The 23,791-nt window shown below is 48.6% G+C and overlaps 1 protein-coding gene and 1 long non-coding RNA gene across 2 annotated transcripts in view; one reads left to right on the top strand and one right to left on the bottom strand.

Moving 5' to 3' along the window:
* Positions 1-11,305, bottom strand: part of LOC146813754 (uncharacterized) — a 90,149-nt gene extending 78,844 nt beyond the window's left edge. Inside the window, exon 1 of the long non-coding RNA XR_014962434.1 lies at positions 11,226-11,305. This is a non-coding gene — a long non-coding RNA (uncharacterized LOC146813754). The remainder of the gene's footprint in view (positions 1-11,225) is intronic.
* The window catches only part of GLP1R (glucagon like peptide 1 receptor), a 1,134,570-nt gene that overhangs the window by 313,374 nt on the left and 797,405 nt on the right, over positions 1-23,791 (top strand). The gene's annotated exons all lie outside the window — the stretch shown is intronic.

Below are 23,791 nucleotides of genomic sequence, written 5' to 3'. Positions count from 1 at the left end.
GTCCTGACTACTCCAAAGAGTTTATTGTCCAAACAGATGCTTCTGAGTTGGGTGTGGGAGCTGTGCTGTCACAACTTAATGTAGATGGTCAAGACCAAACCATTGCTTTTATTAGCAGAAGGTTGACCCCCAGAGAGAAGAATTGGTCAGCTATTGAGAGGGAGGCCTTTGCTGTGGTGTGGGCCCTGAAGAAGCTGAGGCCATACTTGTTTGGCACTCACTTCAAGATTCAGACCGACCATAAGCCCCTCTTGTGGCTAAATCAGATGAAGGGTGAAAACCCCAAACTGCTTAGGTGGTCCATTTCCCTACAGGGGATGGACTTTACAGTGGAGCACCGGCCTGGTACTGACCATGGGAATGCAGATGGTCTCTCCAGGTACTTCCACTTAGGACATGAAGACGAGACTGGTCAAGGCTAGTTTAATGTCCCAGCGTTTGGGGGGGGGGTTGTGTAGGAGGGTAGGGTCTGCTATCGTATGGTCACCCCAAATTTTTGCTTTTTGCTTCACTGGTTTTTGACATATTGAGGCTGTGGGCCTGCCAATCAGACCCCCAGCCTTCTGTTCTCTCTACTAAATTAAAACTATGCACCCTAGGTGCATAACCAATTGGAAGTGGATCACCCTGTCAGCCCCTGTACCAGTGTACACTAGGTACCCAGGGCATTGGTGTACCCAAGGCCTGCCAGGGGCTGCAGCATGTATTATGCCACCCCAGGCTTGGCCTAACAATTTGACACAACTGGCTGATCACTCAGCTGGGGTAAGTTGGTGTAATCACCTCTTACGTAGGTGTAGTATACCTATACCTAACCTTAAATGGGACACCTGGTAACCTATAAGTCACTCCTATGGCAGGCCTTAACAATCCTGAAGGCAGAGTGCTTGGTTCCATGTGAGATGGTGCTCTGGCATGAGCTGAGCCTGTCTGCAGTGGTCGGAACAACTTCCTTCTACTGTTTCCAGATATCGTCATACCATATACTCTTAAGTGCATTATGAACCTCGCGGTTAAATGCTATCTTTGGTTTGGCTTTATCAAAACATGTCGAGTAAGGTGTCATACGAATTGGAATACTAACCCCTCGCCAATTCTGGCGACGGGGTTAGCATTCCAGCCTTCTAGAGGGACACGACATGTACAGTACCTGAAACCCGGGTAAAATCAGACATAGCCTCAGCTCCACAAAATGGATGCTGCCACCACAGACACAAGTCTGCCCTCCTGCTGCTGGGAGTCCTTCCAGCTTGGGAGGTGTGGACAAAGGGTTTCCTGCCAGGGGAGGTGCGTGCACCACCCCAGACAGGATTTTGTGTATTGGTCAGGTAGGGCTTGAAAGAAACCAGACATGCCTGTGGCTCACAAGGAGCCTCGGTGCATATGCCAGTTCAAACCGGTCCTGGGGCACACCAGTCCCGGGCCTGGGGCGAGCTGGACAAAGGAGTGGGGGTGTAACCACCCCCCTTCCTGGTCCCACCCATAGGGAGGGACCTAGCAGGTAGTCCGGCCCCTAGAATCCGCTTAAAGGTAGGAGCTGTGTCCTAAGACTTCAGACATCCTGGAATCAACTTAACACTAAGAAGAAGACGGGAACTTCGACGCTCTGCCGCACAGAGGACTGAAGCAAATCTCCCCTGTGGTCAGGGAGTGACCACCTTGCTAACGCAAGCACCATCCAGCGAATCAACGTCTGCTTTGCCGCCGCCTCCCGCCCGAGCCCAGAGACTGACAAGACCTGGACCTCCAGACCTCTCACCGCCCGATCCACAGTCCCTGAAAAGAGGAGACCCGTGGAGGCACCGAGACACGTGGAGCCAGCCATCTTGAAACGACCACGACAAGCTGACAAGTGCAACAACCGAGGCTCCCTCCAAGTTGTGCTTTGGGATCTGAGAAGCCCAACACCCGAGCAGCATCTGCACCAAAGGTGAGCCCTCCAGCATCTCCACGATCTGCGTGGGGCCCTTCTGCATTTTGCCACTCGACGCGCCTAACCGGTTGCTGGCCCGCTGGCTAGTAGCCATCTTGGCGACGAACTCTACAAAATACACCGCTGGTCTGGTTGCTCCAGACTGGCCCTTGCTCCCCTCCAAAGGAGCAGTCCTTCTGACCTTGCTGGTCAGAACCATCAGCTTATTTCATCTCCTATAACAATTGCTTTTGCCAAGGCTTGTTTGCTTCGATCAAGGCGCCGACACCGCCGACAGCGAGAACCTGCGTGGGACAGCTCGTGAACCGACTCCTGGACGTCGTCGACCTCCAGGGACCACGTGGCTGCAGAGACAAGCTACACCTTTCTTCCTGTTTGCACCCAACATTGCCTGGTACCCACCTGGTGCCACGCTGGTCACTGGCTAGTGACTGTGAACACTGTCCCCTCTGCTTACAGGTCGTCAACATCTCCGATCCACACTTGGATCCACTGCATCCCTCCCGGACCGACCGCCTGCAGCATCTTTGTCTTCAGGCTCCACGGAACAGATAGAAGAAACCCGACGCACTTCGAGGCCTATGCACCCGCTTCCTGTGGGTGAGGTAAAGCTGGCACACCTGTGCCCAAGTGTAGTATTACATCTCTAGTGCCTGTGTTCCAAATCTTGAGTTCCCAGTCCATCCGGAAGATCCTCCTTGCAGTAACTTTGTACTTTTTACGCACCCATTGAAACCTATGGGAGCACGCGTGTGACTATTTGCTCTGCACACGCCACCCGTGGACCGCCTGGTCACTAACTGAAGTTAGCTCCTTGTAGGCCCAGTGATTCTAGAGGCCCTAGGCCTTTTCCCTTTTCTGTTCGTGGTACTTATACCACTATTTTAGTATATGGTTTGAGCGGCCACCAGGGCCTATCCATATAAAGTGCAACTTCTGTGTATTCTACTGTAATCTTGTTTGACGATTTGTGCTCCTGTGCTCATAAAGAGACTAAGGGTTACTTTGAGAAATAAATACATATATATTTTGAATATATATCTGTGTGGTGTCCTTTCATTGGTATAAAAGGGGGTTGCATTTGGTAAAACAGCTGGCTTAACACGCTTCACGAGGTTAGCCTCAAAGACTGCTTAGCCTACGCTACCACTAGGGCAGCTAGTCCGAAAAGGTTGACTTACAACCCCACCATAAGGGTTGCTTGGCATGGTACAAGGTGATCACTTTAACTAGTGAGCATCATATACCAGGCCAACTTCTCACATTATAGTGCCGAATTCCTCTACAGCCTTAGGCCCGTTGCCAATATCTGTCCTCGGCATATCTATCACACCGACGCCCTGCCACTGGTATGTCCTACATGCCAAATCCCCCTTAACATTAAACTTAGCCGGAAACTTACCCATGACTACCGCATGTTCCTTCTGAACTGCCGTTCCCGGCCGAAACACAGCGCCGAAATGGCACTGTTAATAGAGGAACACAATCCAGATATTCTGTTTTTGACGGAAACTTGGCTGACTTCTGAGTCCGACCCTGCGGTTGTAGATGCTCTCCCGCCAGGCTTCCAACTCAGTCGGCTAGACCGACCCAAAGGGAGAGGAGGAGGTCTGGCAATTATCTACAAAGAACAATATCACTGTAGAGTTATGCCGGAAAATATCCCGGACTGTGAGAGTCTTGCTTTTAACATCGAACTTTCATCCAACAGTTGTTTCTCAGGCACCCTTGTCTACCGCCCCCCAGGCCCCTCAAAGCAGTTCCACGCTAATCTACCATTAAATATGGCCGAACGAATCAACACCACGTCCAACCTCACTTTGCTTGGAGATCTCAATTTGCATTTTGACTCTTCACTGAACCACATAGCCGCTACCTTAGCAGATGATCTAGCAGCCCTGCAACTTACTCAGCGTGTTACCACCCCCACCCACGTAAAGGGTCACCTGCTGGACCCCATCTTCAGCAACTGCTCTGATCTCCAAGCCGGCCCATCCATCCCTTTGCCATGGACTGACCACTTCCTGGTTCCATTTAGCTGGACCACGGTCAAACCTCCATTGACCATACCCACTATCAAGGTCATGCGAGCTTGGTCCCGCCTTGCAGTGGATAACTGGGCTACCGAACTTGCTAGTACCCTACCCTGTGATCACGAGGATCCTGGCCTAGCCAACCAGGCCTATGTCAACTGGATCACGCAAACCCTAGATACCACACTCCCTATAAGGAAGACCACACTGAAACGTTCACAAAAAACGGCCCCTTGGTATACGAACTCTCTTAGGGACAAGAAACGTCTATGTAGAAGACTGGAAAGACGTTGGCGCTTGGACTATGCGGCGGACAATAAATCCCACTACCGCAAATCCCTCAGTGAATACAAAATGCAAGTAAAAACAGCCCAAGCCACATATTTCTCCAATAGTATAGTGATGGCCAAATCGAAACCAAAGGAGATTTTTCACATTATAAAACAACTAACGAAGCCTCCCCCCGCCGTGCAGGTCGATAAGTCCACCACCCACTGCAACAACATTGCTGAATTTTTTTACCAAAAAGTAAATACCATCTACTCAGCCTTTCCCCCCCCTATCAAAAACAGTACCTTTCCGACCTATCCCGATAAAGCCATAGCATCTTACCCCCCCCCACTTCCCCAATCCACTTTGACTCACTTCCCCCTACTGGACCTCACAACTCTTGAATCCTTAGCAAAGAGAGTCAAATCCGGGTCCCCGGATGACCCAGCCCCCCCTGATATAATGTTGGCCGCCTCCCAGGTGACCCTACCTATTATTAGGGAGGTACTAAATGCTTCAATCATCTCTGGCATGGTCCCGGCCGTCTGGAAGCAGGCCATGGTCAGAGCTCTACTAAAAAAAAACACTTTAGACCCTTCTGACCTGGCCAATTATCGTCCCATCTCCCTATTACCCTGGGTGAGTAAAATCTTAGAGACTCATGTAAACCATCACCTAGTAAATTTTTTGGAGAGTTTTCACCTGCTAGACCCCACACAGACGGGCTTCAGACCAAAACATGGGACTGAGACCGCTCTCCTCATGGTCACCGAGGAAGCAAGAACAATCCTGGATCAAGGAGGATCAGTGGCAGTGATCCTCCTTGACCTAAGCGCAGCGTTCGATACGGTCAGCCATGACACTCTGCTGTACCGTATGTCCTGTGCTGGGATTAAGGACAAAGCCTGGTCATGGTTTAAGTCCTTTCTAGAGGACAGATCCTTTAGAGTCTTCGAGGGTGAGTCCATGTCTTCTAGTAGACCTCTGAAGTGTGGAGTCCCCCAGGGTTCCTCTCTGAGCCCCGCACTTTTCAATCTATACATGAGGCCACTGGCTGAGGTCGTCCGCCCTTTCGGGATTAAGATCATCTCGTATGCGGACGACACGCAGCTGGTGGTCTCACTGACGCAGGATGATAACCTTCCTGCGTCAGGCGGGCTCAAAGAGTGCCTTGAAGAGGTGAAGACTTGGATGTCCTCCTCATCCCTCAAGTTGAACGGGGACAAGTCGGAGCTGATGCTCCTAGGTCCCCCGGATCTTCGTCTCCCCGATGCCCTATGGCCCCCGTGTCTGGGTCCTCTACCATCTCCCAAAGAAAACATCAAGAGCCTCGGAGTTTGGCTGGACAGATCCCTATCATTTAATACACAGGCCACGAAGCTGTCAGCTACCTGTTTTGGCATCATGAGGATGTTAAAGAAAATCTTCCCCCTCCTCCCCATGGAAGCCAAACAGGTGGCTATACAAGGGCTTATACAATCACGTCTTGATTTTAATAATGTGCTCTATCTCGGCGCCCCAGACTACGTTTTGCGCAGGCTGCAGACAGTGCAGAATTGCGCAGCCCGTTTATTGCTGGAGATTCCTCGTAGACACTCTGTAAGGGCCGGACTGGCTAGCCTTCACTGGCTACCAGTTCGCCAAAGAGTTCTTTTTAAGGCAATGTGCATTGCCCATCAAGCCTTCTGGGACACTGGTCCAATTATTACTCGTAACCTAGTCACTCACTACACGCCCAATAGAAGTCTCCGCTCCAGCCAGACCTTTCTAGCTGTGACCCCTAGAATAAAACGATCCAGGTGTGGCGGCAGGACCTTTGCCCACAATGCCTCCAGGACATGGAATGCCCTTCCACTTCACCTCAGAGCTGATTCTAACCTTACCTCATTCAGTAAACAGCTTAAAACCTTCCTTTTTAATTCACCCCTCTAACTTCGTTCCCCCCCCCCCCCCTGTGTTTTCCGGCTGGTTCTGGCTATCATCAGCGCTTGGACGCCTCAGGGCAGCAATTTGCGCTCTACATATATAAATACAATACAATACAATACAATAACATTGCCGCATTGTAAGGGAACCGATGCCCTCCCGTCCTTGATCCTTTAATCAAAGGAACCACAAGGAGTCGTTTGTTACCGGATCTAAGAGTTCTGTTAGTCCAGTGTAACTGCACCATGGGCTGAATTATAGGAGGGCCAGTACCCCCAAGCGGCTTGTGAATAATACACATAGCTTTAAACCTAATTCTCTCCAGAACTGGAAGCCAATGCAGCTGTCTAATGGCTGACCTAGCCGAGCTGCGTCTCGGGATGTTCATTAAGAGATGGGCTGCACAATTCTGAACAGTCTGAAGAATCTTTGTGGTTCCTAAAGGCGCTCCTAAATAAACTGCATTCGCGTAGTCCAGCCGTGAGAGAACCAGAGCTTGGACCAGCAACCGCCTAGCCTCAAACGGGAGAAGGGGAAGAATCTTGCTCAACATCCTAAGGAGGCCATAACAACTGGCCGCCACTTTGCGTGCCTGTACTGCAAAATTCAGATTGCAGTCAAACCATACACCCAAACTTTTAATCTGTGTCTTGGGGGCCGGAGAAGGGCCAAGACAGCTGCCACAGTCCAGGCTTTTTTCATCAGGTTTTATTTGCACCACTCCAGACTGCTTTAATTGTTTATTTAGTGGCCTAGTCTAGGAGGTACCTACATTTTCAGCTTTGTGCATTTCTCTCACATACATTGTAAAGCTTTTAAAGCGGAATGGCAGATAATGTACATCAAGTGGCCAGGCCACACAAGAACCCCAAAAGATGCATTATCCTGAAGCTTTCCTCCTGTCTACTTGTTCTGACTAAGCCTGAATGAATGACACGAAAAGGATGCTTTATTTGTCTAGGGAAGGAAATGGAAGAGGAGGAGGGGGGCGAGGGGCACTGAAACCGCGTGAGAAGAAAAGACAGCTTGAAGAAGTGAGAGAAAACAAGAATATTTTAGACATGTTCACATTGCAGGCCAGGGCGGTGAATGAGAGTGCGTGCCCTGCAGCAGAGGGCGTCCTGGCATCAGATGCCATCCATACGCAGGTCTCAAGTATGGTGTAACCATAGTCTTCCAGGTATCTGGCAGTGTCTTTCAAGGCCCTACAACAAGCCAGCCGTCACTTGTTTTATACCCAGCTGATAAATGTTCCTCCCAAGGCCCCATATTTGCTTCTATTTGGGCATCCCTGGACCCATACGTTGGCTCGTCTGTTTTCAAGCACCAGCCCATGCCCCTTTGCCCTGCCAGTGTTAGGTGCAGTGCTCCGCTGGGGGCTGAATTCTGGTGTTTAACTAGTACGCAGTCTCAGTTTCCTATAATTTGCCGCCTTCATATATCTGTCCTGTACAGTCTAGTGCAGTGGGTCCCCTCAGCAAAAAGGTTTGGCCTGTTCTTTGCTTCCTCAGTATCCTTTGTCTCATTGCATTCAAAATTAATATCATGTTTCTTTAGTTCTCTGTATAGTTCCTATAGATTCATTGAGGGCTTCTTTCCCGATCCCACAGACTGACTTCTACTCTATTCAAAGCCTTAGTTTTGCATCTCTACAGTCTTTATTTTTCTTTTACCAAAGGTATTTAGGTCTGGCTTGACAGCGCTGCAGTCTTCTGCCCTATTGTTACCAATTCTTTAAAATATACATAGAGCAGTCTTGGTTCCACCCTGAAGAGTATTAACATCTCACTTCACTGTTGTAAAATCCCAAGGCCAGGCTCCATTTAGAGCACATGAAGTGAGCCTTTCTGCCTTTGGTCCGCATTCTGCAGGTCAGTGTCCTTCACAGAACTTGTGAAAGTTTCAGTTCATCTAAACAGTGACTTTGCTTTCACGTTAGGTGGCATAAGTCTGCCACAACCCACGCAATGTCTGCTTTCTAAGATTTTAGAGTAGAATGTAGAATAAACATATGGTCCGAGTTCACGTATTTTCACCATGCTGGACTAGACCGGTCATGTCTTAGGTTATTTAGAAGTCCCCCAATGGTGGCTGAGTCAGCGGTCGACCCTATGTAAACCCATTGAATCGAACACTGAGTTCAGAGACCTTCACACCAGGTTTTCACAAGAGGTCCAGATCGCTGTAGCATCCACGCCTATGCTGATAGTCGAAACAGAGAGGAGAGGAGCTGAGCCCAGTTGAAAACACTGCAATGGTGGGCTGTGACGTCATTTACAGCTTCCCATCACTAAAACACTGCAATGGCGGGCTGTGATGTCATTTACAGCTTCCCATCACTAAAACACTGCAATGGTGGACTGTGACGTCACATGCAGCTTCCAATCACTAAAACACTGCAATGGTGGACTGTGACATCATTTACAGTTTCCCATCACTAAAACACTGCAATGGTGGACTGTGACGTCACATGCAGCTTCCAATCACTAAAACACTGGAATGGTGGACTGTGACGTCACATGCAGCTTCCAATCACTAAAACACTGCAATGGCGGGCTGTGACGTCATTTACAGCTTCCCATCACTTAAACACTGCAATGGTCGACTGTGACGTCACATGCAGCTTCCAATCACTAAAACACTGCAATGGCGGGCTGTGACATCATTTACAGCTTCCCATCACTTAAACACTGCAATGGTCGACTGTGACGTCACATGCAGCTTCCAATCACTAAAACACTACAATGGTGGACTGTGACGTCATTTTACAGCTTCCCATCATTAAAACACTACAATGGTGGACTGTAATCTCATTTACAGCTTCCCATCACTAAAACACTGCAATGGTGGACTGTGACGTCATTTTCAGCTTCCCATCATTAAAACACTGCAATGGTGGACTGCGACGTCATTTACAGCTTCCCATCACTAAAACACTGCAATGGTGGACTGTGACGTCATTAAGAGCTTCCCATCATTAAAACACTGCAAAGGTGGACTGTCACGCCATTTACAGCTTCCCATCATTAAAACACTATAATGGTGGACTGTGACGTCATTTAAAGCTTCCCATCATTAAAACACTGCAATGGTGAACTGTGACGTCATTTACAGCTTCCCATCACTAAAACACTGCAATGGTGAACTGTGACGTCATTTACAGCTTCCCATCACTAAAACACTGCAATGGTGGACTGTGACGCCATTAAAGCCTCCCATCACTAAAATACTGCAATGGTCGACTGTGACATCACATGCAGCTTCCCATCACTAAAACACCGCAATGGTGGACTGTGACGTCATTTACAGCTTCCCATCACTAAAATACTACAATGGTGGACTGTAACGTCATTTTCAGCTTCCCATCATTAAAACACTACAATGGTGGACTGTGACGTCATTTTCAGCTTCCCATCACTTAAAACACTGCAATGGTGGACTGTGACGTCATTTTCAGCTTCCCATCATTAAAACACTACAATGGTGGACTGTGACGTCATTTACAGCTTCCCATCACTAAAACACTACAATGGTGGACTGTGACGTCATTTACAGCTTCCCATCACTAAAACACTGCAATGGTGGACTGTGACGTCATTTTACAGCTTCCCATCATTAAAACACTACATTGGTGGACTGTAATCTCATTTACAGCTTCCCATCACTAAAACACTGCAATGGTGGACTGTGACGTCATTTTACAGCTTCCCATCACTAAAACACTACAATGGTGGCCTGTAATCTCATTTACAGCTTCCCATCACTAAAACACTGCAATGGTGGACTGTGACGTCATTTTACAGCTTCCCATCACTAAAACACTGCAATGGTGGACTGTGACGTCATTTTCAGCTTCCCATCATTAAAACACTGCAATGGTGGACTGTGACGTCATTTACAGCTTCCCATCACTAAAACACTGCAATGGTGGACTGTGACGTCATTTTACAGCTTCCCATCACTAAAACACTACAATGGTGGCCTGTAATCTCATTTACAGCTTCCCATCACTAAAACACTGCAATGGTGGACTGTGACGTCATTTTACAGCTTCCCATCATTAAAACACTACAATGGTGGACTGTGACGTCATTTACAGCTTCCCATCACTAAAACACTGCAATGGTGGACTGTGACGTCATTTTACAGCTTCCCATCACTAAAACACTGCAATGGTGGACTGTGACGTCATTTTCAGCTTCCCATCATTAAAACACTGCAATGGTGGACTGTGACGTCATTTACAGCTTCCCATCACTAAAACACTGCAATGGTGGACTGTGACGTCATTTTACAGCTTCCCATCATTAAAACACTACAATGGTGGCCTGTAATCTCATTTACAGCTTCCCATCACTAAAACACTGCAATGGTGGACTGTGACGTCATTTTACAGCTTCCCATCACTAAAACACTGCAATGGTGGACTGTGACGTCATTTTCAGCTTCCCATCATTAAAACACTACAATGGTGGACTGTGACGTCATTTTCAGCTTCCCATCAATAAAACACTACAATGGTGGACTGTGACGTCATTTTACAGCTTCCCATCGCTAAAACACGGCAATGTGAGTTCCAGTTTCCTAGGGTGTGGGGTTCAATATTAATAATTAGCACGTCATGTCGTTTCTGAGCACTGGTAATTACAAAGTCTCCAATTACCCCATTTAAGGTACTTAATTTACCAACTGGAGGACTGAGCCAGCCTTTCTGGGGTTTGAACTTTTGACCCTCACATCACTGCAGTTATGAACGTGAACGTTCAAGTCTCGGGTGTTTGGAGAAAGGACATGGGTGGAGCAGAGAGCTCTGCCGGGCCCTTTACCCATTCCAGCTCGAATAATATCTGCCACATTTGCCAGTGTGCCCGGAGAGGGAGTTTTCTTGGGAGATGAGTTGATTATTTGCCAGGGATGCAGATACGGTGGCATTCGGCACCTCCATCATCCCGCCGGAGGTTCAGTATTCGCAGCTTTTCTGGAATTCACTGCACCCACCATCCATGGGCATCACTACCACAATCTGCCTTACAACGCAGTCACTACCCCACCTGCGACCTTACCACACGTTCCTCCACCACGCAAGTTGTTACGACGACTGGCTTTAGGTGTAGGGTGACCAGATTCTCAAAACAAAAAACGGGGACAGGTCATAGACATAGAAGTAGGACTACGGTTTGCAGTAACCATCGACATAAAAGTAGGACTATTTGACAGCTGTCATAGACATAGAAAAAGGACTACATTGACAGCTCCCTCCACTGACCAAGATGAAGCATTACAGATGACAAATCAGAGGTCTCTTATTGGCAGTAAACATTAATTCCATTTAAACAGACTTTACCTCAACATTTGCTATAGTTGGTAAATTCCAAGTATGTTTTCTTATCAAGTAAGTATATATATATATATGACCGTTAACTGTGAACAATAAAGAAAATTGCACAATTGAAGAGGAGTTTGTGCTCTCTTGTTTTCTCCGCCAGGAAGTGAACGACTAAACCGCTATCAAGTTTGATATATATATATATATATATATATATAGTAGTCGTCAAAATCAGATACTGCTGTTTGTAGAACACTCCTCCCCGTAAAGCACTCCCCCTACAATCAGCACAGTTGACTGAAATATAAATAATGTTTGATTTATTTAAAAAAAATCTTTCACATTTAAAGACATTCTTTATTGAAGCCCCAATGCAACTGCACCTGCGGCACTAATTATAGCTGCAGCCCTGAGTAGCAGGGTAACCCCTCTGCCTCTTTCACACATTCTCCTCCAAGCCTGGCTATCACCCCAATTTTAAAACAGGTTCTGTCCCTTTCAGAAAACATGAGCTCCCATGTGTTTCCCACTTCTTTGCAGCAATGGTGCTCTCAGCCCTAATGCTATCCAGGATGCCTCTATTCTAAAGTAAGCCTGTCATAATTGTGATGGAGGGGGCCCTTCACACTCCTGTGTAGGGCACCATTGCACCTGCCTCACTAATATGAGCTAATGACCTGTGAAGCATGACATCTCCGCTGCCCCTTGTTACCCTCCTCCCCCCATCCTCCTTTCTGCTATCTCTTTGAGGCCTTAACTAAGGTGTCTCCTCTGCATCAATGTTCTCCTCTCAGGTGCCATTAGTTCAATGCTCAAAACAACACTGGCAACCAAGGGATGATGGTAAAACAGCCATAATAGGGGTTAAGTTGGTATGTCACGCCCCTTGGACCTGGTGACACTGCACCTGCAACAGAATTATACCTACTACTCTGCCCACACTACTGGGCCAATACTGCAAGGCCGAGGCCTAAAGGAGGCTGTCTGCTGCTCTCTGTAAAAAAACAAAAAAAAAATAAGGAAAGGTCCTACACTTTGCCCCTCAGTTGCTTGGGACCAGCGCTGTGTAGCAAGGGGGGCTTGGGCCCAAATACCAACCAGGAAAATGGCTCCCCACTCTGTCTTTTTTGCTAGTGACATTTCCATAATTGGGGTGTAGTGATTCCTCACACCATTGTCCCAGTGCCAATGCACCTGCTGCATTAATGGTAGTGATGGCACTCAAAATAAAAAATAAATGAATCCGCATTTCTTGAAACCTTCTTCATAGCATCTCATTCAGGAAGTCGGGTAGCTGTCTCTGTCCATTTGTGAATACAAAAATTAGACCCCCACATAACGTCCTCTTTTCATGGTCATCTCTTTGAATCTATCCTTGGATTTTGCTTGGTTCCCTTTTTCCTGAGGCCCAAGTGGTCAGGACGATCAGGGATCGGAATATGACCCTATTGGTCTCTTTCCTACAACCCCCTCTACTTACCTGAGAGGACATCTGCATGAAAACAGAGGTTGAAATTGGCTACGTGTATGGGGACCAAGGTGTTCTTAATTTTACAAAACAGTTCCCATCTAGTGTGTTAAAAACAACAATCACTGAATTGTTAATGGGAACCTGGAGTATTTGGAGGGTGCCAAAGGTGGGAGGTCAGGGGAGAGGGCTCTAAAGGTCTTTAATTTAGGTAGTCACTTGAAGTTTCCTGAAGACAAACATTTATAACATTTTTGAAAGATAAAATAAGGATGCTGAGTTTTAAAAAGTGTCCTTTAATGGACTTAAAAAAATGTCTACACTAGGTTAGTTATTATGAATATGTATTCTTGGAAAGTACTTGTTTCCATCATTATGACCATTATAGGCATCCTATCTTATATTTTTACAATTTTAAAATAATGACATCAATATTTTCAGTGCTTTCTGTTACTTGTTGGGACCTCAGACCACTATAAATACGTGTCAGTATTCTGCACTGTGCCAAGTTGAATTCGGTTCTGTCACTCTGGTCTCACAAAAAGACATCTGCAGTGAGTGCATTAACCAATTAGTGTTTCATAACTGAAAAAGTGCATTTCCCAACAATTAATTTCATTTTCATTCATTTTTTTTATTTAAGATGTCTTTTAAGAGCTTATGCAGTATTTATATGCAGTTGCCGTGATTGTGAAAAAATAAAAAAATACTTATAGAATATTTAGTTGTGTTTTGACATGTTTTTTACATCGCAACCACAGGACTCGGGAACACAGTTGCGGGCATGACCTGTAAGTTAATGTCGATGCAAATATTAATAAATCCTAACATGTGAACAGATGGCAGGCACTTTTCACTGTGAAAGGTGGCGCTGCTATCCTCACCTGCTTCATGTTACTACAGACGGCCTAGAAACAAGGGAAACAAAGAAAGTCACGTTTGCAGGCCATCATTGTTTACAAGTAATTAGTGAAGCATTTGCGCCCGCTGGGAATGCCTCCACGGACCCCCAGGGGGGCGGGCATGTTTGAAGACCTCTGAGATAAGCGCTGGCAGTAACTGAAGAATCAGAACACCAGAGCCGATGGCTGGCACGATGACGTAGGTGACGCTGCATTGTAGAAAGAGAAGGGAAATCCTGAGAGAAAGTGTCTCTCTTCAAAGGATTTCCCTTCCTGCTACAACGCTCACCTAGGTGACGTCACCCTTGAGCAGTGCAAACCGAAACACCAATAAAAAACCGGGACATTTCTATGTTTAAGCCGGACACAGTTTAAAAACCCGGACATTTCATTAAATTGGAGAAAAGTGTCGGGACACCGGGACACTTCTCCAAAAACGGGGACCGTCCGGGGAAAACCGGGACGTCTGGTCACCCTATTTAGGTGGCGCATTGTTGGACTGGTGTTGGATTTTTATTCTAACACCTTCCCTACTGTTTCGTAGACTGGAGTTGGAATAGTAAATTATACTATTCCAAAGTCTAGCACCCCCTAAGGTAAGTCATTGCAACGACTTGCGTGGTAAAGGAACGTATCGTAACGTGGCAGTCGGAGTAGAGACTGCGTTGTAAAGGCATGCGTGGTAAATGCATGCGGGTTCCGTCATACAACCTTCCTCAGCCCCTTTGCGGCCAATTAGAAATGTAACACTCAGCCGCGAATTAGAAATGTAAACACTCAGCGACTTACTATTATTGAATGAAAGGGATCCAATGGGAAAGCGTGAGACAAACAAATTGGCCATAATTGAACAAATTAGGATTGTTGACCGTGTAATTGGCTGCCAGACCGCCAATCCGATGCCTGGACTCAGTGATGCTTCCTGGCTGCTTTGAGGCGGTGAAAGATGGGTTTTTCCACAAGGGAAGAGGAAGACAGTGAGAATCTACGATCCCTGGTGTGGTCGGTGTCCTGCAGCAGCCTTCACCTGTAATTTATGGCACCTATTACTTGCTTATCATTTATTCACTATGCTTTTACCTGAGTAGGCAACCTAATGATGTAAAAAACGCAAGAGCTGCAGGGCCCTTTCCAGGTATAGGAAACAGCATTTTTCATCTTTCTGATAAATGGAAGCTGCAAGAGTTGTTCTTTCAGCATCATACGCCGGAGGATGCTTGCCTGCGGGAACTGTGCTTGCACCACGGCTGGCCTCCTTCTTACAGGTGTAGCAAGCTCTTCGCATCATCCAAGACTGGTGACCGGATGTTGGTACTGTGTTGTGATAAAATGCAGTGGTTTATGAAAATGCTTCCGGACCATGAAAAGAACAATAGTGTGCCGTGGTACCCCGGGCACACCTGGCAGAGCAGGTGTGGTGCAAGGTACCCATGACTGGGTGGTGGCCCCCAAGCAACAGACTGTTGCAAGACCTGAAGTTTGCAGATGGCATCTTGAGTGAGACCCCTCGCTGGCAAAGGGATGCTATCATCACGTTTGGCACAGATGATGCCTCTAGAATGCCCATTAAGTGGTAGACAGGTTCATCTCAACCGGTTGAGGGGAGTTTGCACGACACCATTGCATTTACCTATCTACACACTGCCATCTGGGAGTCAAAACAGGCTCCTGGGGATTTCACTTCAACTTTAGGGGCACCTTCTGTGCTTTTTCCTCCTCATTACATCCTCCCACGCTTGGATCCTTTTGAAATGTCTTGTTTGCTGGTCCCAAATCTTTCTCAGGTTCCTCGTTATACAGAAACGTATCTTTCTGGTCATCAGCACGTTTGTGACACGTCTGTACAGTGACTGTAGTAGTTTTAGAAGGGCTTGGTGTATACATTAAAGAAGACTCCAGGCATTCCATAAAGAGCTTGTCCTGTAGGGACAAATATTTGCCCACTTATTCCTATCATGCTGATCACTCACCAATGACTGTACCATCTTCTGGCCAGTTCAGCACCCTGGCCACTCTCTTACGACTGTGCAAATTGAGTTAGAGACCCATGGTATTGAAAGTGGCAGAGAGGTCTAGCAGAATCAGGAGAACTTGGTCACCCTCGACTGCCAAAGGTCGAGAGGTCTAGCAGAATCAGGAGAGCAGGCTCACCCTCATCTGCCAGAGGTATCAGAAATGGCCGAGAGGTCTAGCAGAACCAGGAGATCACGGTCACCTTCGACTGCCAGAGGTATCAAAAGTGGCCAAAAGGTCTAGCAGAACCAGGAGATCACGGTCACCTTCGACTGCCAGAGGTATCAGAAGTGGCCGAGAGGTCTAGTAGAATAAGGAGAACAGGATCACCCTCGACTGCCAGAGGTATCATAAGTGGCCGAGAGGTCTAGCAGAACCAGGAGAGCAGGGTCACCTTCGACTGCCAGAAGTATCGAATGTGGTTGAGAGGTCTAGCAGAATCAGGAGAGCAGGATCACCCTCTTCTGCCAGAGGTATCATAAGTGGCCAAGAGGTCTAGAAGAATCAGGAGAGTAGGGTCACCCTTGACTGCCAAAGGTCGAGAGGTCTAGCAGAATCAGGAGAGCAGGGTCACCCTCATCTGCCAGAGGTATCAGAAGTGGCCGAGAGGTCTAGCAGATCCAGGAGATCATGGTCACCTTTGACTGCCAGAAGTATAGAATGTGGTCGAGAGGTCTAGCAGAATCAGGAGAGTAGGGTCACCCTTCTCTACAAAGGTATCAAAAGTGGCCGAGAGGTCTAGCAGAATCAGGAGAACAGGGTCAACCTCATCTGCCAGAGGAATTGAAAGTGGCCAAGAGGTTGGGCAGAACCAGGAGATCAGGGTCACCCTCGACTGCCAAAGGCCGATAGGTCTAGCAGAATCAAGAGAGCATGGTCACCCTCGTCTGCCGGAGGTATCAAAGGAGGCCGAGAGGTCTAGCAGATCCAGGAGATCAGGGAAACCCTCGACTGCCAGAAGTATCGAATGTGGTCGAGAGGTCTAGCAGAATCAGGAGAGCAGGGTCACCCTTCTCTACAAAGGTATCAAAAGTGGCCGAGAGGTCTAGCAGAATCAGGAGAACAGGGTGAACCTCGTCTGCCAGAGGAATTGAAAGTGGCCAAGAGGTTGGGCAGAACCAGGAGATCAGGGTCACCCTCGACTGCCAAAGGCCGATAGGTCTAGCAGAATCAAGGGAGCATGGTTACCCTCGTCTGCCGGAGGTATCAAAGGAGGCCGAGAGGTCTAGCAGACCAGGAGATCAGGGAAACCCTTGACTGCCAGAGGATTTGAAAGTGGCCAAGAGGTCTAGTAGAACATCAAGTAAGGCCGGTTTTGCCACTCTACCGAGATGGAAGCATGATTTCCATACTCCCAGGATGCTTTAAGTCACGGAGTGATGCTGTAAGTTTTAGCTCTAATGTGGGTTTCGAACATCGGGGTTCCTTCTGACGACCCACATCTGAAATGTGCAGACAGAAAAATGTGGGTTCCATCTAACCCTAGCTCTCCTGCCTCTGGCATTAAGCAAGAAATCAAGGGCAGATGAGGAGGAGCTGGCTCTTCTGAAACAAGTTCCCGAGGCATCAACTCTGACCTGGGCTGATGTCTGTATCATACTGTGAATCTTTCAACCTTGGGTGAAATCAAGGCATGCTGGCACTACAGGCACTGAGGGATGACAGGCCCCACGGCAGCCCAAGTCTTCTTCAGGAGGATACTGTCTTCAGCTCACAAAGACTGATTATGGAGCCCGCCGGACCAGTGAGGGTGTAACCTGGAGTCTAATGCACCGAATGAGGTGGCTTCCATCTAAGCCACAGCATAAAAAGGTTCTACCTGAAAATGATCCCGCGCACAGTGTGATCCCACAGCAAGCATCCTTCCTTCCAGAAACTGGAACTTTATTCAAACCCTCTTGCAACATCATACAATTGAAACGCTTTGCTCTGGCATTCCTTTCAGCTGTGTTATCAATGCGCTTGCAAATAGGCTGACGTAGCGCAAACAGCCCTACAGGGCATCCTTCCATAGGTGATGGGTTGACGAGGCGCCATCATTGATCCCACCAGAGTCCACCATTGTCCCTGACAGGAATATTTCAGATCTTGACCGCTCGCAGTATAAAGAGTTCTTTTGTCGCATTCAATTAAAGTTTGTGTGGCAAGCGTGGAGAAATTTGTGCTGAAATAATTGCTTCTCAAAGCCATTTTTGCCTGAAAGAATGTTTTGAATTAGCCTATTAGTGGATAAGTCCTTTCCAATTACCCCTGGTTAGTATTGCTTTGTAGAGATATGGCGTTCCCAGTAGGCGCGCGCAGTCTCCCTACGCAGACGAGGCTTCCGCGCAGTGAGGTCAATAGATAGAGACGACGTTAATGACGCATTCATCAAACCGTAAAATCGCGCAATGGGACACATAACGAAGGCGATGTCCAGAGCGCAAGACCTGTTATCGCCAGCCAATTGCTCTACAAATACTTTATTAGCTGCAGTGAAACTTATTCTTCTGCTAATAGCAACATTTAATACATTTTCTAACAAATTAAATCTTCTGTCTGCATTTTTGCTGCATCGGGATAAACACATTTGTGGAAGGCGGTCCTTCCAATCACCCTTAACAAGAAATATACAATTTATCTTTGTGGGAAACGACAACATATCACTTCTGGTTACTTTTTATGTGAAGAGACTGGGGGTGTGGGATGTACCAATATGGCTGGAGCAGGGTGGGACGAAAGCTCTTCTCTTGCACTGAGCAAAATCTTCAAAAAAAAGCAGTATATCTTGGTACTGCCCGATAGCACCAGTTTGGGGCATGTTTTGCTTTTTTGGGACACCTTCCTTGACTTTAGGGGAGTTTGTCTACACATTGTACCACTACGAGGTCTATCTATGGCAGTGCTTTTCAGACTTTTTAGAACCATGACCTAATTTTTAGAATGAAAAACTTTTGCGACCCACCTAGTTTTAATGAACATGCGACAGGCGATTTTTAACTAGAACTAAAGCCTTGTGTGGTAGCGAACTGTCATTTCCAGACAGCTTATATTCCATTAAAATGGGCACTAAATATGCACAAACATACAGTTCTACTGATAAAACTATAGTGCACACAAATGCTAATGGATGGAAATCAGACTTCAGTGAATATTTATAACTTGTGCATCACCAAGTAGTGTCTTGATCTGGTTTGCTCCTATTAAAATCCTTCTTCCAACACAATTCAGAATTTCTAAAAAAAAAAAGGGTTAATTTTTGCTTTCCTAACTGCTGAATGTGTACAGTTCACTTTGCTTTGTTACTAAAACAAATGACATCCTATACAGCCTTCCCTTACACACTCACAGCATCCAACCATGAGTGCGGGGGTGGGGGGCCGCTGTGGCTGCGGGCATCCGCCACAAGTGGGGAGGCCCTTTGTGAATCTGACCCATAATGTGCCTTACTTTCTCTGACTGTGAAGTGAGAGGGGTTTGTAATCAACAATCTCCATGTTAAAATATAGGCTACAATTTGCAGGAAGGCACAGTCTAATATTTGGCCTCTATCTTTGAAGCGCAGCAAATGTGACAAGATAAATACAGAATTTAAAGGCATCTTAATTTATTGATTGGACTTTGACAGCCAACTCAAAATTGGCTTGCGACCCACAGTGTGGGTGTAAGACCTGGGGTCTCCAGGCCCTATGGGGCGGTAACGTGACACGAGCGGTCGGGCCACCAAAGGTCTGTGTGTAAAGCAACCATACAACACGCACCTCACATGGGACAAGGAACACACACAATAAGTGACGCCACATGGTAGGAGTTAAGTAAATACTCAAGTTTATCCAAGCAGTTCACGTTAGATGCAGTTCATGAGGTAGCAGTACATTTCATAAGCTGGTAATACCACAAATGACATTCATAACAAATCAGTACTGCCTGAGGTACAACTACCCTTCACCTAGAGGTACACGCGCGCTTCACTTTCCTGTAGCGCCTTAGGGGGGTGATGATGGCGCTAGGCGCGCTAACTGGTGACTACCTCAAACCGGGGCATCTAGCACAGAGAGCTACTCGTAACAGATGTCATTTAGTATTTCATTATGAACATGAATAACAGCGCGCTACTCGTAATCAATAGCACGTAGCACTTCAACATGAGCGTGAATAACAGCGCGCTACTCGTAATCAATAGCACGTGGTACTTCAATATGGAACATGAATAACAAAGCGCTACTCGTAATCACTAACACGTAGCACTTCAGTATGGCACATGAATAACAGAGCGCTACTCGTAATCACCAACACGTAGCACTTCAATATGGCACATGAATAACAGAGCGCTAATCGTAATCACCAACACGTAGCACTTCAATATGGCACATGAATAACAGAGCGCTACTCGTAATCACCAACATATAGCACGTCAATATGGCACATGAATAACAGAGCGCTACTCATAATCACTAGCATGTAGCACTTCAATACGGCACATTAATAACAGAGCGCTACTCGTAATGACTGACATTGAGCACTTCAATCCGTCACAGGAATATCAGAGCGCTACTTGTAATTACGGACATTGAGCACTTCAATCCGGCACAGGACTAACAGAGCGCTACTTGTAATTATTGGCGCTGGGTACTTCAATGTGGGGTAGGACAGTCAATGCGCCTCACGAAGCTTTTAGCGGGAAGCGCCCGGGACGGGAGGAGCGAGTCTCTCGGCTCCGGTGCAGTTCGTAGGGCACCTCGCTACAGAGCAGTCACGGGGGCACAAGGAGAGGATCCCTCGGCGGGGTCTCTCCGTCGCGTTGATAGGGGGAACTCCCACGGAGAGGGAACCCGGGCTGAGGGTGCGGTGTGGCTCCCGACCAGTAGAGGGCGCACCGGGGACAATCCCAGCCTCCAGGCTTACCTCGTTCTCGGCGTCCGACGGCGTCCGCTCCAGCGACGATGGGGGAAACTCGGCCCCAGGCCTCGCGCACCTTCTCACACAGCTGCGACGGCAGCGGCGGGGCCCCGGGCTCCTCACGGGCCTCGCGACTCTGCAGGGCACTTCTTCCGGCCTCCGGGCCGCGGCGGTGAGCGCGCTGACTTCCACGTCACAGGGGGGGCTCAAGTTAAGGATGGGGGTTCCGCGCTCAGCGGAGCACGCTGCCGGGGGTCCCAGGCCAGGTCAGGGAGCGCAGGGGTCACAGCGCTAATACCTGGTCGATCCCCGGTGGCTCTTCAATCTGCTTTGCATACGGCTTCAGGGGTCAGTCTGGACACGCCGTCTCAGTGCTTGGCATATAAGGTTTAGAGTTCAATCTGGACACGCAGTCTCAGTGCTTGGCATATAAGTTTGAGAGTTCAATCTGGACACGCAGTCTCAGTGCTTGGCATATAAGTCTCTGTTCTCAGATGTTAGATAAAGTCTTGTTGGCGCAGATGTATCTGGCGCCCTTAAAGGGTTCTGTTACAGGGGGGTAGGGATGGAGAGGGCGACTAGATCCTTCCTAGTCAGGCTGGGCAGAGAGTCTCTGGGTCCTCCTACTGCTGGGCAAGATCAGTGGGTTTCACAGGGTCCCTCACTCACTTAAGAGGCAGCACCTAAATCCTGTCACTCTCAGAGGCATAAGTCCCTGGCTAGGCCCTACCGCCTACACTCCTGGTGGATTCTTCCAGCTCTGCTTCACCCCACTGGCCAACTCACCACAAAAAGTTCCCTCCCTCACTTAAGTAGCCCTAGGTCAGGTGACCTCTAGCCAAGGCGGCAAAAGAAAAACCACACCTCCCTTCTAGAAGGTTCCAGCACATTCCAGGAGCTTCCCCACTCTACCTATGGGACAAAAAGGCGGGCTGGTGTCGCAACATTGTTGTGGGGTTCCAGCCAGCTCCTGGCAGCTAGGGTGCTACTAGAACAAGCCACTCTGCAGTAGCAGGGGCCTGTGGCAGCCATCTTGGGTGAAGGGAGCACCTGCACCTTAACACTACAAAAACGAAAAAATTCAGGGAAAAAGGGCCAAGTCCAACATAACCCCCTTCCAGCCAAAAGCCAGGGTAGACCGATCAATGCCTTGATGGTCTTCCCTGCTTGGCGCGAGAAAAGGTGGACGCAGGCCCGCAACTGCAGATTCTCTTCCACTCTGGAACCCGATGGTTCCCTCTCAATCCTTCCTGGACCAACGAAACCACCCCACTGGGGTTCCCTAGCTAGTTGTGGCCAGGACCGGCCCCTGGGCCATCCAGATGTCTCTGGCCCTCGTGGTCTCGCAGAGTGGGGGGCAGTAGCCCCAGGCCTGTAGTGCCCGATGACCACTCTCCTACTCTTCCTTGCAGTCCTAAACTGCCTCTGGTCCTTCCACCTGGGGTCCACACCCTTAGGCTGACCAGCCTTCAGGGGCGAGGCTCTCCTCCCCCTAACTCTCCTTCTGGGGTTCCTCACCCTACCCTGCGAGGCACCCTCAGACCACCACTGTCTCCTCAGTACAGGGCCTTGACCCTTCAACTGCTTCCCCAACCTAGGGCCTAAACCCTTCGGCTGAGCCGGTGCCCGAGGCGAGACCTTCCTCCCTCTGCACCCCCTTCCAGATTTCAGCACCCTCCTAACGGGAAAAGTACCCCTGGAAGTCAATTTCGGGGGGACCCTGTTAACAGAGGCCCCACCCGCCAGGTCAGGCAACCCCTGAGCCTGGCACCCCAGCCCAGGATCTAAATCCTGCAGCTGGGCCAACCCCAGAACCTCAGGCTCGCTGGTTACAGTCGCCCTGTGTCCTCCTGACACTAGGGGCTCCCTTTCCTCGGGCGGCACATCGGGACAGCCTAGGCTCCCAACTTGGTGCTCCCTTGCAGAACTCTCCAGGCCCTGAGACTGCGGTTGGGGCACCTCGGGACACCTCCCCGTCTCACTCCTTCCTATGGATAGGTCGTGAGGCCCTACAACCCTCTCTCCCTGGGACCTAGCTGGGCTATCTGCCACCTCACCCACCTCGCTGGGTTGGAAGAGCCCTGCACCACCCCCTTCAGGGTCACCCACCAATGCCTCCTCAGACACCCTGGTGATGTCATCCTGGGGTAAATAAAATTCTAGCTCCTGTGGAGCTTTCGGTATGCTGCCACCAGTGTCCTCACTGGACACATTCATCTGGAGGGCGCGCAGCTCCAACTCCTTCAGCTGAAGCTCGTGCGCCATCCTCATTTCCTCCATTGCCCATTTCTTGTCTTCTCTTTCCCTTTCTCTTTCATGCTCCAATTTGGCCAGTTCCCATTTTCTTTCTCGTTCCAACTTGGCCAGCTCCCATTTTAACCGCCTCTCCTTCCTCCTGTCCTCGTACTCCTCTGGAGACGCGCTCCTCCTCGACCCTGTCCTACTACTGGCCCCAGACCGTCTCCCTGGGGGCACATTTTCAGACCCATCTTCGTGTAAGGTGTCGATCAATTCTTGGGCGCTCTCCTCCTGAGGTGCATCTGGCGCCTCCTGTCCCTCATCCCCTCTCCCTTCTGGGTGGGCCTCTACCCATGCCCTAATGGCGGTGCGGAGTTCCGGTCCTTTGGCCCTCCGTACCCCAGGCACCCCCATCCCCTGCCCGAACTCCCTTAGTTGCTTCACAGTGTACCCCTCGAGGTCAGCTAACCGGAATTCCATTCTGGCAGGAGGGGACCTAGACACTAAGGAGAAAAATTCCTAGGGTATAGGCAACAGTTATCAGCTAACCAGGCTCCTTGCACTCTCAACCTGGACAGTGGAAATAACAATGCAGCAATCAATGGTTTTCGAGCTCTGGAACAAATAGGCGTTTAATTGTGGCGCCCTCCGCCTCACGGAAGGGTGCTGTATGGTCACAGGTCCTAAGGATCCCACCGCTGCCACCAATGTAAGACCTGGGGTCTCCAGGCCCTATGGGGCGGTAACGTGACACGAGCGGTCGGGCCACCAAAGGTCTGTGTGTAAAGCAACCATACAACACGC

The sequence above is a fragment of the Triturus cristatus genome, chromosome 6, assembly GCF_964204655.1.
Source record: "Triturus cristatus chromosome 6, aTriCri1.1, whole genome shotgun sequence".
Taxonomy (NCBI): domain Eukaryota; kingdom Metazoa; phylum Chordata; class Amphibia; order Caudata; family Salamandridae; genus Triturus; species Triturus cristatus.
The sequence above is the reverse complement of the archived record's forward strand: the minus strand, read 5'-3'. Positions and strand labels throughout refer to the sequence as shown.